This window comes from Saccostrea echinata, unplaced genomic scaffold (genome assembly GCF_033153115.1).
Source record: "Saccostrea echinata isolate AGI-Se365-2 ecotype Australia unplaced genomic scaffold, CSIRO_AGI_Sech_v1 ptg000010l, whole genome shotgun sequence".
NCBI classification, from domain to species: domain Eukaryota; kingdom Metazoa; phylum Mollusca; class Bivalvia; order Ostreida; family Ostreidae; genus Saccostrea; species Saccostrea echinata.
This window is the reverse complement of record NW_026889759.1, coordinates 6,250,001-6,265,949: the sequence shown is the minus strand read 5'-3', so window position 1 is coordinate 6,265,949 and position 15,949 is coordinate 6,250,001. Positions and strand designations below refer to the sequence as shown.

The 15,949-nt window shown below is 33.0% G+C and overlaps 1 protein-coding gene across 2 annotated transcripts in view; it reads right to left on the bottom strand.

The window, feature by feature from the left end:
• LOC133184256 (transcription factor ATOH8-like) overlaps window positions 1–15,949 on the bottom strand; it is a 186,456-nt gene that overhangs the window by 168,817 nt on the left and 1,690 nt on the right. Inside the window, exon 1 of one of the 2 annotated variants that reach the window (XR_009720802.1) lies at window positions 15,561–15,949. This exon is cut by the window's right edge and continues 1,690 nt beyond it. The gene's annotated coding sequence lies outside the window, so the exon portion shown is untranslated. Of the gene's footprint in view, window positions 1–15,272 lie in introns of those variants that run through there. The other variant, XM_061319230.1, reaches the window with a different exon arrangement.

Here is a 15,949-nt window from a genome sequence, read left to right as displayed (position 1 = left end):
CATTAATAGTCTTCACATATGATAACAAAACCTTATCTGTTGTTGATGAATTTGTTTACTTATGTGTAATTATAACTTTTTCTAGCAATGGATCTTTTGCGCTAGCAGTAAAAATCAAGCTACTTGAATAAGTAGGAAGGTACATTGTGTATGTTCAGTTTCCTTAGAAAGTAAAACTTAGATTCAGCTGAAGTACTTGACAGTATGATTGTACCCATTTTATTGTATGGTTGTGAAGTGTGGAGCTTTGACGAATAACTGACTTTATAAAGACAGCATAAACTGATTAAAGTTCACGTATATTGGAATATGAGGGTTGTCTCCTCTTACGCATTAATTTTTTTTCAAAAAAGATGCCATTAGTCCAGTTTAATATTTCAACTTATGTTTTAAAGGGTAATTCATGATTCATATACCATGCTCAATACGTATATCGTAAAATATCTCCGCAAAGATGGATTTCAGCTTTCAATTCAATCTTGCACAAAGGGCCTGGTACTCAAAAAATCGCATTTTACATGTTTAAAGTACAGCAACTCTCGACTGAATTCCTTGCTATCATTTGCGTTTTCTCAACGTCCACTATTTATATGGTAATAGTTTTATCTGTACCGAAATAAATGCATGTAGATCTATTACCTATGTCTATCTACATGTATACTAGTATATTGTATGTCCATAATTACGTGCGTGATCGACTTGGTGTATCCCTTTCTAATAATACGTATAGATCTAGATTGGGAGACCAAGAAATCAGCTTTATATAAAAGAGTATCTCGTTTCTGAGATCAAGGGAGTAAAGAAAACAGAACTCTTCGGAAAAGTCTTTAATGAAAGAACTGACCAGATCGTTTTGAAGTGGGGTTGATGTTCTTTGTCTTTGTGATTAGCGGTCAAAGACATTTAGCAAACACGTATACCTTTCTTTTTAATGTAAAGTAAATTAATGGCTACGAACTGACATATATTCTTGATCTGCCAAAAATGGAAATATTTAAAAGGAGTATTAGAATACGGAAGACGGTAAAAATAAACGATGTAAAGCCATGAATCCTTTTTTTTTTTTTTTAATTTCTTTATATATAAGATTATCTTGCTTCTAAGTCAAGAGAACAGATGGAAAAATCTTTTTCAAGGAACAGCCTACAATACGAAAACGTAACTATGTAAAATCGGTGTTTGTTGAATAAATAAAGATATCAATGCATTTTAGTTGATTTCGAAACGTCTTATAAATTATACTGTAGAAGAATTTGACAATTTACAGAATTTTTTTTAAAAACCATTCCGTGCTTGTCAAAGATCAAGAATTTGAAGCTTTGTACCCCCCCCCCCCCCAGTTTGGCATTGTATTACTTGTCTGTCTATTGTCTGTAATAAAAAAATCATTAAACATTTTATACACACTTGCTGAATGTTGTTTTTCACTCTTTTCAATGGATTGCAAATGGAATCTTTTGACTTATGACTTTAAAATCAAAAAATATTTATTTTATGCGCAGTGTAATAAATCCCAATTTTCAAAACGTCATTTTCCCTAGAGTTTTGGTCCAATTGAGTAAAAATTGACCAGACTAAGATACACATTTCTGTTTATCTGTTTTTGATTTCGAAGAGCGATAATAAAATTGTTACTAAAAATAGATATTCTGTGAAATTCTTTCAAAACACTACTTCTCCCACAGTTTTGGTTAGATTTCAGTTAAACTTGGTTTACAAATAGACTACAATAAGATACATAATTCTGTAAATTTGGTTTTCAATTTCAATGAATGATATTGTCATGGTTACTTAGTTTCTGTGAAATTCTGTCAAAGTGCTACATCCCCTACATTCTTCTGATTTCATTAAAATTTGGAATACAGATATACTACACCATGGTACATATTGAAATTCCGATGAACATTGTTGCAGTGGTTAATAAAAAAAAGAATAATGTGTGATGTGAAATTCTTTCAAAACACTAACTAAATCTACAATTTTGGTCCACTTTCAATAAAATTTGGTGTGCAACTAAACTAAACTAAACTAAGACATATAATTCTTTTTATCGATGTTGCCATAGCTTCTAAAATAAAGATCATGTATAACTCTTTCAAAATGTTACCCCTCCTTTAGTTTCAATTTGATTGCAACAAAATTTGGTACAAGTTAAGAAAACATCAGGACAATTTTGTAAATGTAAAACTGAAAATTAATGTGTTTCCTGTCCAGGTGATCCTTGTCTCGTATAGACCAGTAGCGCTACAATCCCATCAGAGACTTCTGGTTCATGTTCTCCCTCTCAAAACTGGTCTTTCAGGGTTCTATGGTTCCTTTATTAGTATTAATTGCGAAAGTTAATCGAAGTTTGGTGTAAGAAAATGTCTACCTCTTTTAATTCTGTTTCTTTTATTTACCACTTGTGTCGATCTGAAACTGCAAAACTTCAACATTGATTTAATTTACTTTTCAAGCCATTTTAAAGTCAGTTTAAGAAAAACGTTTTTAAAATCATTAATTAAAAATTAAATTTGAGAAAAATTTTTTAATCACCTATACGGTTTTCTGATTATGAAAATTCATTTGAAATGGCGGCATTTTCAGATTCTCCCTCAAGAAACTCACGTGTCAGCGCTTCATTGACAACAGGTATAACGAATACAACACTATCGATTAAACTGTGTATTTTTTTTAACATTAGGTTACAATTCTCTTACTTACTCATGCCCATACTAAGAAAACAACACACGATACCGGTGGTTAGAAAATCGCTCAGGTACTGGCGCCACTGAGATCCGATTATCCGGGGTTTTAGCCCCAGACTGATCATACGCGCTAACTTTGACACGCAGGGTGACATAAATTCCGTACTTATTTCAATAAATCGTTTCTCTTGGCGGTTTTACCAACAGGTTTTTTACTTCCAAAAGAACAAGAAAAATACCCGATTAAAATTATTTCCACTTGACTTGCACCCTTTTTTTGCAAAAGTGTCTTTATCCCTCTTACCATTGTGGTGATAATGTCCGGTATTTAGCAAATCGCCAAAGGCATTGGTTTATTTTAAAGACATGTTAAGTGTATTATCTGCATTACAAGTGTGTGTAGGTTTAGTCTCTTAAAGCATTTTACTTATATAGAGTTCATTATTCATGGCCATTCGGAGTGACTTTCAATAACAGGCGTACTTTAAAAAGATTATCGCTTGAAATGTTTGACAAAGATCAAGATAAATTATAAATCTTATATTAGATCGCAAGAAATTGATGAAATTACAATTTAATTTAATATTGATTCATATACTGAAAATCATTATTCATTCCATTTATACAGATATCAATTTTTTTTAATGGGCTTAAAAACGACAGATGTTTCTAATGCCCGCGGACATAGTCAAGAATAAAAAAAAAAACTCAGTAAATTGTTCAGAGAGTCGAATATTGTAGAACTGTCAAAATATTGAAAAGATGCAATATTGCGCCAAATATCTAAAATATGCAATGGACGTTCTATAAAATCGAATTTCGCTTTTAGCGCGGAAATGGAAACACCTGGCATTGCTGCCTAGGAAACTCCGTCATGATACACCTGTTCGCGCATAAACACGATTTTGAGAAAGAATTATTTTGGAGTTATATGTCAAGATGCATTTAACACTGACTTATATAGCAACAAGCTTAAGATTTTTTTCATTAATATAGTTTGGTGACATTTGTAGCAGCGATTCTACAGCAGTATCTTCAGAAATAAAGTTATTCCCTGGACATCATTGTAAAATGACTTTATAATTAAAAATGCCTTTATTATTTTCTCCTAATGACTATTTTATGTACACACCATCAGCTGAGTGACAGAAGTGGGTGTTTATTTCACCCCACAGGTCTTAAAAGCGTATATTGGCTGACGCAGTGCAATAAACAGAAACTAAACTCTTCTGCAACCTTTACTTAAAAACTCTGCTTAATTAATTATCATTAAGTCGCCAGACTGTAAATACTACACACCCGCAATTGATCAGTTTTGCAAGATGCTTTTGAACTGCTCTTGCAAGTCGATAACTAACTAAAAAGGTGTATATTAAATCGACAAAAATTCAATAAGACAATTATCCTTCCACAAATAATAGAGTATGTGATTCTCTTCACATGTGATAGAGAGCGATCAAACTAAGGCTCCGAACCCAGCATCGATCGGAAAGTGCCGCTCCGGATCGATCACTTCCAGCTGTTCACCAACAGATCCAAAGGACCGCCAGATTCAGCCGATTTCATTGCTGGCTAATGGTGAAATGATTTTTTAAAAAATGAATTTCTTTGTCTTTTTTGTCTCTTTATCTTATCGCTTGCTTCTCTGTCTTTCAAACAATTTGCAAGAAAGTATTTCATCGTGAAAATAGAAAAAGTCCAGTACTTAAAAGAGAGTTCTGTTTCGATTTGTTGAGTTTTGAATTATTATACTTATAAAGAATAATAGAACAGCTTTTTAAAGAAAAGCAATCAAGGTTACAAAAAATTATCCAATGCTTTCAATCATTCGGTTGTTCTGTAACTTTTTGACAGTGTTTTAATGGAGTAATGAAGATTCGATGTCTTCTCGATTGATAGGAAATAGTTCAGAAAACTGTTGTATAACACATATCTAAGGAGACAAGATTCTGAACAAAAGAATGCTCTAGAATTATTTCCTGGAAAAAAGTATGACAGATTATATAATACAATGCATAATCAACAGATGTTTCTCCTTGTCAAGAGATATTTGTAGGAATGGCCCGAAGTCATTGATTTGTCTTTAAGCCGAGCGAGCAGGAGTGTGATTTTGAAAAATTCTGCCCATTATTATGTGCCCTAAGCTGTAGCCAAGACGGCGTATCTTTTACACCCAGAATAAGATCAATTGCATATCGGATATGACCTTTCCCATCAAGCTGGAAGCTGGCGATGTAATTTACTACTGATAAACCCCACTCTTTACCTTATCTGCCAATGAGGGAAAAAATACCCTCCATAATAACTTTTTTTCAATACGTATCGAGTTATTGACATTTTAAACCAGTTATGGTGGGATCAGATGGGTGTCAAAGAGTTCCCTACCCGGCCAATGAATGCGACTTAATAACGCACGGCCTAATCAATATCCAATGCACAACACAGTATTGATACGAAGAAGTAATTGCGTTAATGAAAAATAATTACATTTATTGAAATAACCTTTCGTTGACGTGTTATTTGTGATATTTTCGAGAAAAAGACCGAGGTGGTAGATGCTACTGGGATTGATTGTTTTATTAGCGATTTTCGCTCTACTGGGCTTAACAAATATCACCAGCAATAAACTGATAGTAAAATAATTTAGCACAACATTGAAAATCTGCAAAGATAAACCACCCCCGGTCTTCCATTGCAGATAGTAATACCGAGCCTTTTGCACAGAACATTTTTTTATATATGACATTAGAGTTGCATTTTATAGCATTGAGTGTGTCAAAGTTCCATGATGTAAAATTGAAATCAAATTAGACTTCTGTTTCCTAAAATGATGTTTAAAAAAGGATTTCCAATTTGAACCTTGAAATGATTAAATGAAAACCCCCCTTTAAAAAAGAGAAAAAAATCAAAATAACTGAAACCACCAATCAAAACCCCAAAGAGTCACAAGTACTTTCCCCACCTTCTATTCAACCCCACCCCTTAAACCATGGAAGTAGACAAATTATCTTTGCAAATATATTTTGAATGTCACATTAAATTTTTTCAGCACCTCTTTCAAATGTGTTATCAGATATGGCATCAAAACCGCACAGATTTTATAAGCATCTGGGTTTATTGTTAACGGACCAAGCAACTTTTATTTTTAAACCCCACCCCTGATGCCTCGTTTAAGCGGAAGTTCAACTTGAGATGATATCAGTTACTATACCCAAAGCTGGAATATTCCTCGTACTTCTTGGGAGTAAAAGTACCAAAAAGATTAAGAGAATTAAAGAAGTAAAAGATAGAATTTGAAAAAAAGTAAAAAGATACAATCAGATTCTATGTACGAGGTATAGGTGCATTATAAAACTATGTATATACTTATACGGACTCTCGTGATGTAGTATCCAGACCAGGATCATGAAACAGACTTAGATTTAAGTAAAATTTTCAATCGCCTATAAAATATCTATTATAATTATTGAATTATTCCCTAAATTTGCAGAAAACAAGACTTTTATGAAGCAATGTTGAGGAATACTTTAATTTTGGTCATTGACTTCTACAACATTTTAATACAACATAAAGATTTTGACTTAAGCTTAAGATGTTTCATGAATCTTTGGCCAGAACAACTACATGTAGATATTCGGCTGTCTCCGCAGAACGGTCTCGCGCTTGTAGAAGTTCTCTGTGACGGTAAAGAGCCCGGTTGAACAAGAGCAAAGACAAAATTCCAGTGAATGAGCAAATCCGTTAATTAAAAAAGGGAAGGTGGTAAATGCAGTCTATGTGTCCGGAGAATTCTATATAGGAAAAAGCTAATCATCTCCGCCAGTGAAGTCACACGTACAATTTTTTTTTCAGTTCATGACTTCATCCATGTTGGTAGTGTGTCTTGTCTGCAACATTTCAAAAAGTTTACATATCACGCAAAAAATGACGAAAAGTAGGCCAGGTCCAAAGAACAATATTTGGTTAGACTTAAAATTGGGATAAATTCTATAATTTTTCTATTTAAAAAAATATCTGGATGGGATACAATGTAGGGACTCTCTTGATAGGTTTAAACACATGACATTACACAAAATCCCTATACTGTCAAATGTAATGCATTCATTAAAAACAAATAATAAATGTATAAAATCATTAAGACATTTTCAAAGAAAAAAGACAATAGAAACGTAACTGCCTTAGACTAGATATTTTTGTAAGAAATTCTCTTCCGGTATGCAAAAATGGGCAAATACAGTGTAATTGATCTGTAATAATTGCCATACTTACGAATACTCAAACCGTTTATTTTCATCAGTGTGAACTTTGCGTTGATTGTGTAATTAAACTCCTCTTCATGTAGGTTACTTTGACGAAAACAGCATTGAGATATATACTGACATATATAATACGTATGTTGTAACAGTTTAACCAAACACGGGTGGTATATTGGGTCGGAAGGTGTGGAACATGTTCAAGAAATAAAAATGATCCTTTGCTCTTCTCGCTGTTAATTAGACATTCATGGTCTAAAATTATCTATTATGTTCATTGACAAGTACGATGACCCACACAGACTAGGATAGTTTTCTGAGTAAAATTGGAATGAAAATGTCACCAAAAATGGAAGTAAGTTGTGTATGATTAATGGATGCATTAATTATAATTTCCTGGTGCTAACGTTTTTAATTGGAGGACATTATTTATATTTTCACAGCTTTATCGCCAAAAACAAAGAACAGATGTGTCTTCTTAATTACCTCAGGATTAGAGGTCACGTACAATTGGAAAGTCTCTCCTTGTGCGTACATATACATGTATATTACATATATTTCATTGTATAGTTTTTTTTTCGCATTGTAAAACAGAAACAATGAGATTTCAATCAAACATTTATGTAAAATATTGATTCATAAATGTTTCTGACCTGAAAAAAACTTTACTTACAAGCAAATTAAGTCACCAAAGATACTAATACATATATGTAGGACAGCGGAAGGAACAATATCATATTTGAAAAAAAAAATGAGGTGGAATTAGGAAAAAATAAAATAAAATTAGATGAGTCAAGTAGTTTTGATTCCAAATAAATTTCCACATCTTAAATCAAGTATTGATTTTAATCAAGTTTTTACAAGGTGCAATTTGATCCTTATTGATTTCCTATACTCATCTATTGCTAACGGATTTTTTCCCAGCTCGACTTTCTCCAACAATTCTTAGGATAATGGTTTTTGATATGTAAATCATGATTGTAACTTTGATTTTGATTTGAACAATTATCATGATGTTACCGCCTTCAACTCTTAACCCCCCCTCCCCTTCCAAATAAGTGCAATTGTTCCATGTGGTCTTTGATTTAAAACACAAAATGACAAATTGAAAGCGAAGACAAAGAATCGTGTTGTTGAAATCAATGTATTTTCGTCTATATACGGTTTCCATCTGGTTTTTATTGTCGTGTAGTTTGGAAGAGCATAAAGAGAGTATAGATCTCTATACATGTACCCATTCTTTTAAGAATGATGCTTTGCTGTAGAAAATCGTTGTCATATGTCCACACGCAGTTAAGTTTTAATGATGCATATATTTTTCTTCAATTTATATGCTTCTTCCAGATTATTGGACAGACTTTGAAGAAATATTTTTTGTTGCATTCCTTCTTTCCTTTAATTCTGTCATGTTGAAAATTTTGAATTTACCGGGTGTCAAATGAGGATCGACATATATCGATTAATTTACATGTAGATTTCTGGATGAAATCGAAGCGTGTGGTCTCCATCTGGCCAGAAGGAACTCCTCAACTTATGATAGCTAAAAATAAATGTCGACTTCTGAGCGAGTGGTCAAAAACCATGACGACTCTAACGACTGTTAAAGCATGAAAAACCACCACGTCAAAACCACATGAAAGGAATACATAATAGAGCATTTAACGATTGCTTAGCTGATGCAAAAATTCAAATTAGATGTATATAATTTCTGTGAAAGTTTTTGAATTCATGAAACTATGTCATATTGTAAATTTTGAATTTACGGATAAAGGTAAATTCAAAAAAAAAAAAAAAATTACAATTAAAATCTGCATGCACGCAGAATGGGAAGGTAATCAAAATAACATCTGAGGATTGTACTAATGTTAAATAATCTTAGAAAATATGAATTATTTTTAATCCTTAAAAATATATGGTAATGGTAATAATTAATCTAAAAAATACATGTATAAAAGTAATCATTAATGGTAATTTTAACAATCAAAGAGAGAAATGAGTACATATAATGCAATGGATCTTGCCTCTGAGGTCAAAGTTTAAACAAATCTTGCAATGCTCTTCAAAGTATCTACCAAGGTCACAGCTATCAAGGTTATACAGAAAATGGAGCGTATCTGAAAGAAACCGAGAACTGTAAATGACGATAGAAAGAAACTGAGAGAGAAGGAATTTGTTGAAGCAAAGACGATAGCAGAAATGAAACAAAAGCCTTGAGGTCTTATATGTGCCAACTGGCCCATAAAAAATGAGGATGAAACTAGGAATCTTTAGCAAAGTGGACTTGTTTGTAATTAAGAACATTACTTTTTTATGGCACTCAGTCCTTTAGGATTTTCATACATATTTTTCTCTTTTTTTTGTGATTTTTTAAGACGCAAACCTCGCCATTTAGCTTTAAATAAGATTAATCATAATTATGAACTAGCTAGTAACAATAAACTACGGAAATACTGTACAATTACGATAGGTAATGGTCACTACTAATATACATGCTATGTAACAGTAAATTAATAGAGTTTAATTCATCAGTTAATGGATTTCTCTGTTATTACTGAAAGTAAACTGTTTTTTGAATCGTCCATTGGGACAGAACCCTGTCACCCTTTTGCAAATAGCTGGAAGAGAATTCATTCATTTCCAGAATACTTCTTTTCATGTTTTAATCACCGATTAATAATATTGATAATCTAACGCAAAATATGCGTTTCATATCAAATCATAAAATGGAAATAAAATCTCTCTTTAAAAGCTATACTGCGTAAAATACTACACCAAGCAATCTACGTTCAATAAAGTGAGATTTAAAGCGTGCCGCACTGGTGCATTTTTAGCAGGTTTCCTTTTTTGTCAGGTGGCCCCACAAGTCGTACATCAGGCGTCCAATTGTACAGGTAACTTTAAATATAAAAATCTATCAGGCTGAAAAATCTTCAATATAGAATTACCTTTACCAGTATGGCGACAGGTGCGATGTGTTTTGAGATAGATCAGTGAAAACGAGATCGCTGGGTATTGTAAGTTTAATAGCATATGTCAAAGGAAAAGATAATTTTTGATAAGATATATGGCGAATTGGTGTTACCGTTAACATGCAAACATAGTCAGTCTGGAACCAGAGGGGTCGTTACCTGAGAGTGGGAATGGGTTTTAAATTATACACAAAATAACTTCATGAGATACACACGGCGTATTCTGAAATCAAGGTAGTTCCTGCTCTTGTCAAATACCTGTTAAAATCAATTTGTACCTGTTTAACTTCAAGGGTATAATATTTTCTTCGTGGTAGATACTAAGAAATTTAAAACCAACTTGAGTTATATTTTTTTTTTAGTTTGTCTTCATTGTTTTAGTCTTAGGTTAGAGATCAGCGAACAACAGGAACAAATCCACGACACCTATCACTTGTACAAAATTTCCTCCCGTATATGCCAAAATTAAATGAAAATTTGAAATATGAGAAGTAGCAATATGATAACAACGTGAATTTGATATCTTATTCGTGTTGTTTGAAATCTTGATGTGCTTCTAAGACAATAAGTGAGAATTTTGAAGCCATTTATGAAAACAAGAAAACACTGAGTTTATATCTATCAGATACAATGAAAATTGGACACTTTCATGAAATATGTTTATCATATTTCACTTGCCTAATTTATTATCAGTTATATAAACAAAAACAGAGGCCAAATGACAATTTCTTTCGCTATTTTTGTGCTCAAGTGCAATGAAATGTAATGAAAACTTTCTTTTTAGATGCTTCACCGACTTAATTATTTCCATTTATGAACTATTTATACTAGGGACACTATACATTCTGTCAGTGTTATTTATTTTATACTATTAAATACATTACAATATACGAATAAGAATTTATATTATGCTACGGTATTCAAAATTTTAAAAAGAAAAGAAAAAAAGTCGTGCCAAACAAACCAATACAGGAAATAAGATTAGACTCATGCATAAAGTAAATTTGCAATGCTGAATTAAAGTTAATAATGGTTTTTTTTTTTCTGGAAACTGTCATTTTGTACAACTTATTTACTGAATGAGTATGAATACCTAATTTATACAGTCAACTTCCATCAAGATCCCTACCTATATACTCCTAAAAATGGCGACAGTTTTCAGACTCTGATCTTGTATATAATAATTAGATGTCGTCTGATCTCTTTCAAGATGTCCCTGATTTTGTATATAGGCGACTTCTTTTCTATCTTATTATATTCCATAACTTGTTTCTGTGTATATTCCCAAAATTGGAGCATGTTCAATAACGATGTTTAAAGATTTTATATATGCTAAGTCTGTTCACTGGATTTTTTGGGGGGGAAAGGAAATCTGAACACATTGTGCGGTACTATCAGAATTGGTTCAAACTATGAGCCACTCAGAAGACACATTTCATGTTGATAGTTAATTAGCACGCTTTACAAATGCAGAACTGCAATTAGCCATGCATATATTTATAAACATGCTTGCGCAAATCATTTGAAACCTAAACAAGCAATGGTCTTAGATGAGGTTTCAATGAAGGAAAGGAATAAGCTAATAGCATTCAGGGTGTGACAAAATATTTTCCCCACCCTCCCTGTACATCATGCTATATCTATCAGAATGTATAATATATGGTTAAGATTAATGTATTCACAATTTGAATTCATCAACGAATACATGTATTGTGCAAATAATTAAAATTTAGGGGAAGAAAGAGTCATCATTATTGTTACTATAGATAAATGCGACTTATTTAGCATAGTAGCATATAGCAGGAGGCTTTAAAGATGTGGAAATAGAAAAGATTTCGTAAATAAAAAAGTAGCCTTCTTCACTAAAAACTCTGTAATTTCTTCTTTCTTTTTTTTGAGCACATTTGAAAATATTTTTTCCAAAAAAATTATTCACAATACATGTATATTCTAATGTAATAAAATATATATTTTTTGTTACCTACTATACATGCATGTAGCTTGGATACCTGTTGGACAATTGGATTTTTTCTTTTATTTTGAAGATATTTTGTGAAAAGGTCTTCTATAACTTATAACTACATGTACCACATATATAGTGAATATGCGTGCCACTGGAATCTTAACTCACTCAACATTATAGTCATATGTTTGAGGTACATTTTTAACATGGTAAAGAGCAAAATCAACCTGTACTGCATTTTAAAAATGAATCTTTGTTATCTAGAAATATTCTGTCCTCAAGTGAAGAAGGCAAATTTGTTTGCTGAAAATTGAACTTCTAAATATTCAAGTATTTAGTTTATGGGATCCTCTCTGGTATAAAATACTGAGGCGAATTGAACACACAATTGCTGGAATAGCAATTCATTAGAACAAGACACGAGATGCTCCAATTAATGTTTATGATAGATTATCTACGGGATAGGCATGTACCCTAATCTTAGTTGCCTGAATACGGCTGCCCTAAATAGACTATATTGTACTTTACACTAATATCGATATGAGACTAACACGTCAAGAATTCTTATAATTTACAGCATTGTGAACATGCTGTTTGTAACAATCATACTCGTGATAACCAATGCATACAATACAATATACTTATAATTTGTTTACAATTTTTTTTTATAAATATTTCAGGGTTTCAGTGTTACTTAGAGTACCCACGTGATTAAAGTAAAAGGCATTAGGTAGTATGTACTGTTTGTCATCTAAGTTATCGCTTCGCTTGTCAATAAACGTACCACTACAAGTAATATTAATCAAAACAATGCCCTGTGAGTATTTTCGATTAATTTGTTTTTGACAGATGTGTTACAATACATCAATAAACTGGTCCCCATGTGATTGCGTGGCAATTATTTTGGAATGAATTTTCAATAGTTATTGCTGTAGAACGTTTTCCTTTCCATTCGCCACTGTCCGCCCCCTCGGGTTTTTTGGTAAAACAGTTGATTTATCAACGACATTGGTCACAGTAGAACAACAAGTCAGTCTTTGCCATCCATGTCTTTTATAGGTCTCTTTAGACTGAGAGGAGACATTGTATTATGATTGATAGAACCATTACGTAGAAGATGTGGGATGTTTATCTAACTGCGGGATAGAGAAAATCATTTTGCCTCATAAACATTGTCAAATTGATTTATTCAGTACCATGCTATGATCGTTCAGAAGTACATAGTTTTGTAAAAGATTTTATATTTGATTTGTATTGCTAGAATTTTGATTTAATATTTGAAAATATATGAGATGTAAATCTGGGATTTTCTGTGATTAATATATACTTTATATTAATTAACTTAATCAATCATTGACTACTTCTGCAGTTCATCAACAATATAAAATATTCATCCTGTAAGCATATCACTTGTATTACAGATGTTCAACAAGATCATAAACATGTCATCGATACATAAATATAGACCATAAATAGGTAGGTGGAAATATTCCTTCAGGCCGCTGATGCGATGTTAATATGACAATAGCCTCCCACGATTGATGAATAGGTGAATATCATCACCTTTATGTGCCCCTTGGTGTATATCAGATAATATTGCTCAACCGACAGGTGTGATATATTTCATACGAACGGCCTAATCGCACTAATTGATAACAAGGATACGCTGTACCATGAGAGTCGTGTTAGTATTATCGCAGCGTGTATTGTGAGGTCTTACAGACATTTTAAACAGTCATGGTATCGTGTGAATACAGTTCTTATCTAGAAGGACAAAACTGCCATCTGTGTAAATGTAATGCACGGTCGATATGATACCAAGCAGTCCTGGTTAGAACTATCGGCTGATGCGATCTTATGATTAGTTTCCTTGTCTAGGTAGGGGAGGGATAAAATTGGTGGTGACTCCATGCCCCAACAGGTGGCTTGATAAACTATTCGAAGGGGTGATAACTATCAGATAAAAAGTCACGTGATGAGTACCAGCTTTTCTAGGGACGAAATATCGACCATGCGATGATTCTTTATAAAACCACAACGGCATATTTCTTTCGAAGTATTCATTCTTTTCTCAATTAATACAGCAATAAATCACGTGATTGATATTGAATCCTGGGTGTTTATGTGTCGCCACACTACGCGTTATCTTGTCTTTAGGATTGATGTAGACATCTGATAGACATGGTGCATTCACCGTGATTAGATTCTCAAATTGTCACCTGTGAACAGTTTTGATGTTTGCCAAGTATTTACTTGATATATGATGACATTATATCTATTGCTCATCCATGCTTTTTCAATGTATTTCTTGATTTAAAGACATGCTCTTTTTAATTACTATGATCACCGTTTAAAGAGCAGGGTTCGCAGATAAATACTTTACAAATAGTTTTCGAACAAAAGAATTCATTAAGAGTAGACACGTTTTCTGGCCTATTATTTTTTTTCTGCGAAAATAATCGCAACAAAAAAGTAGAGTCGCCGACTTTATTGAAGGTCCAAACGCTGCCACCAGATTGTTCGAGTCGTGAATTAAACATCGGAATGTAGGAGATGAGAAACCACCTTGAAATCAGTGAAGGCATGACCCTCTTTGCATGAAACATGCGCTAACAATAGTCGTGCACTTGTTGGTATACACTGGGACAGTATCGCCCCCGGTCTAACTGGCGCCAAGGAGCTCGTAAGAGGAGCAATAATTAGAAACCGAACTCCACCTGGGGTTAACCGAGCGGAACGCTAACAAATGGTTACTTTTGCTTTACCGCATCAAATTACACAGCGCTATTGGTTTACCTCTTAGAGGTTTTTATTGTCACTTTCCATCTTTACACATTTCTACAATCTTTTCACTTTTACCTAAAATTCAGTCTGTTTTTCTTTTCTCAACCTTCGTTATTTTCTGATTAAACAAACGGGATAAGACACGATAAGGTGAAATCAGCCTATGAACAAAGGCAGACGGCACTCCAAGGTGTTGACCGTCACACAGCGAAATAAACACCTGTCGTCGCGATGTCTGATTTCATTTAATGACATGCCATTCAGCGCCTCGTGAGGCCTGCGATGTAAACACAAGAATGTTTTACTTCAAATTATAAAGGTGGAAATCACCTGGTTATAAAGGAACTACAGGCCAAAACCTGCATTTTATTTGAATTTCATTAATGAGGGAATTCTATAATTTTGAAGAATTCAATCAATGTTGGTTAATTTCTATATTTCTTTTTGCTGACTCGTAAGGTATCTCTCGTATCAATTAGTGTTATCTTAAAATTGATAACTTCACCAATAATGACACAATAATTCATTAATTTTTTTTGTCGATAATAATTACATATACTCTTATTGCAGTATTTAAATTGAATTTAAAAGACAATAAAACACAGAGAAATATAAATAAAGGGTAATTACATATTTTATTTTTCTAGCACCGATTTATATTCAAGCACATTTCCTTTTCTCACATCAAAAAAATATGAGGATCATTGCACATAATGTTTTCAAAAATTCACTTGACTTGTTTTCAAGTGTTTCTCTCAAGTGAAACAAACAGGGGAAAAAAACATTGACTGTATCACAGTTAAAGACAAAAAAAAACAAATTTGCAACAAAGAAGGAATCAACACTAGAAATAAAATTGACTATGAAATGAGGCATGAACCTCCTGACCAGTTTTCTTCCTGACGTGTATTCTAACAATGTCTCAACAAGTATCGGGTTTCTTGGTATAGCAGCTGGCGCCGCATCAAACGGGCGGCGTGTAAAACAAAAATAAACGTATTCATAAAGCGCTGCGTATACAGAGGCTTATTTGTGCAACACAATATGCCGAAAACACCATCTGGATGCCCGTTTGATCATATCATAAATGATCTACAGTCAGTGGTTCCGACGCTAATCCTGCAGCCAAGTTTTTTTTCCCTCCGCACCGTTATCGACAGAAGCAGTAATAATTCGACCAGATGTTTCACTTGTAAATTTCCTCCGAAGCAAATAATTTCTTTCTTTCTTTCCAACGGTTCAAAAAAATGTATTTTTCCATCAAAATGCAAAAGAATATTGTTGTTAATATTT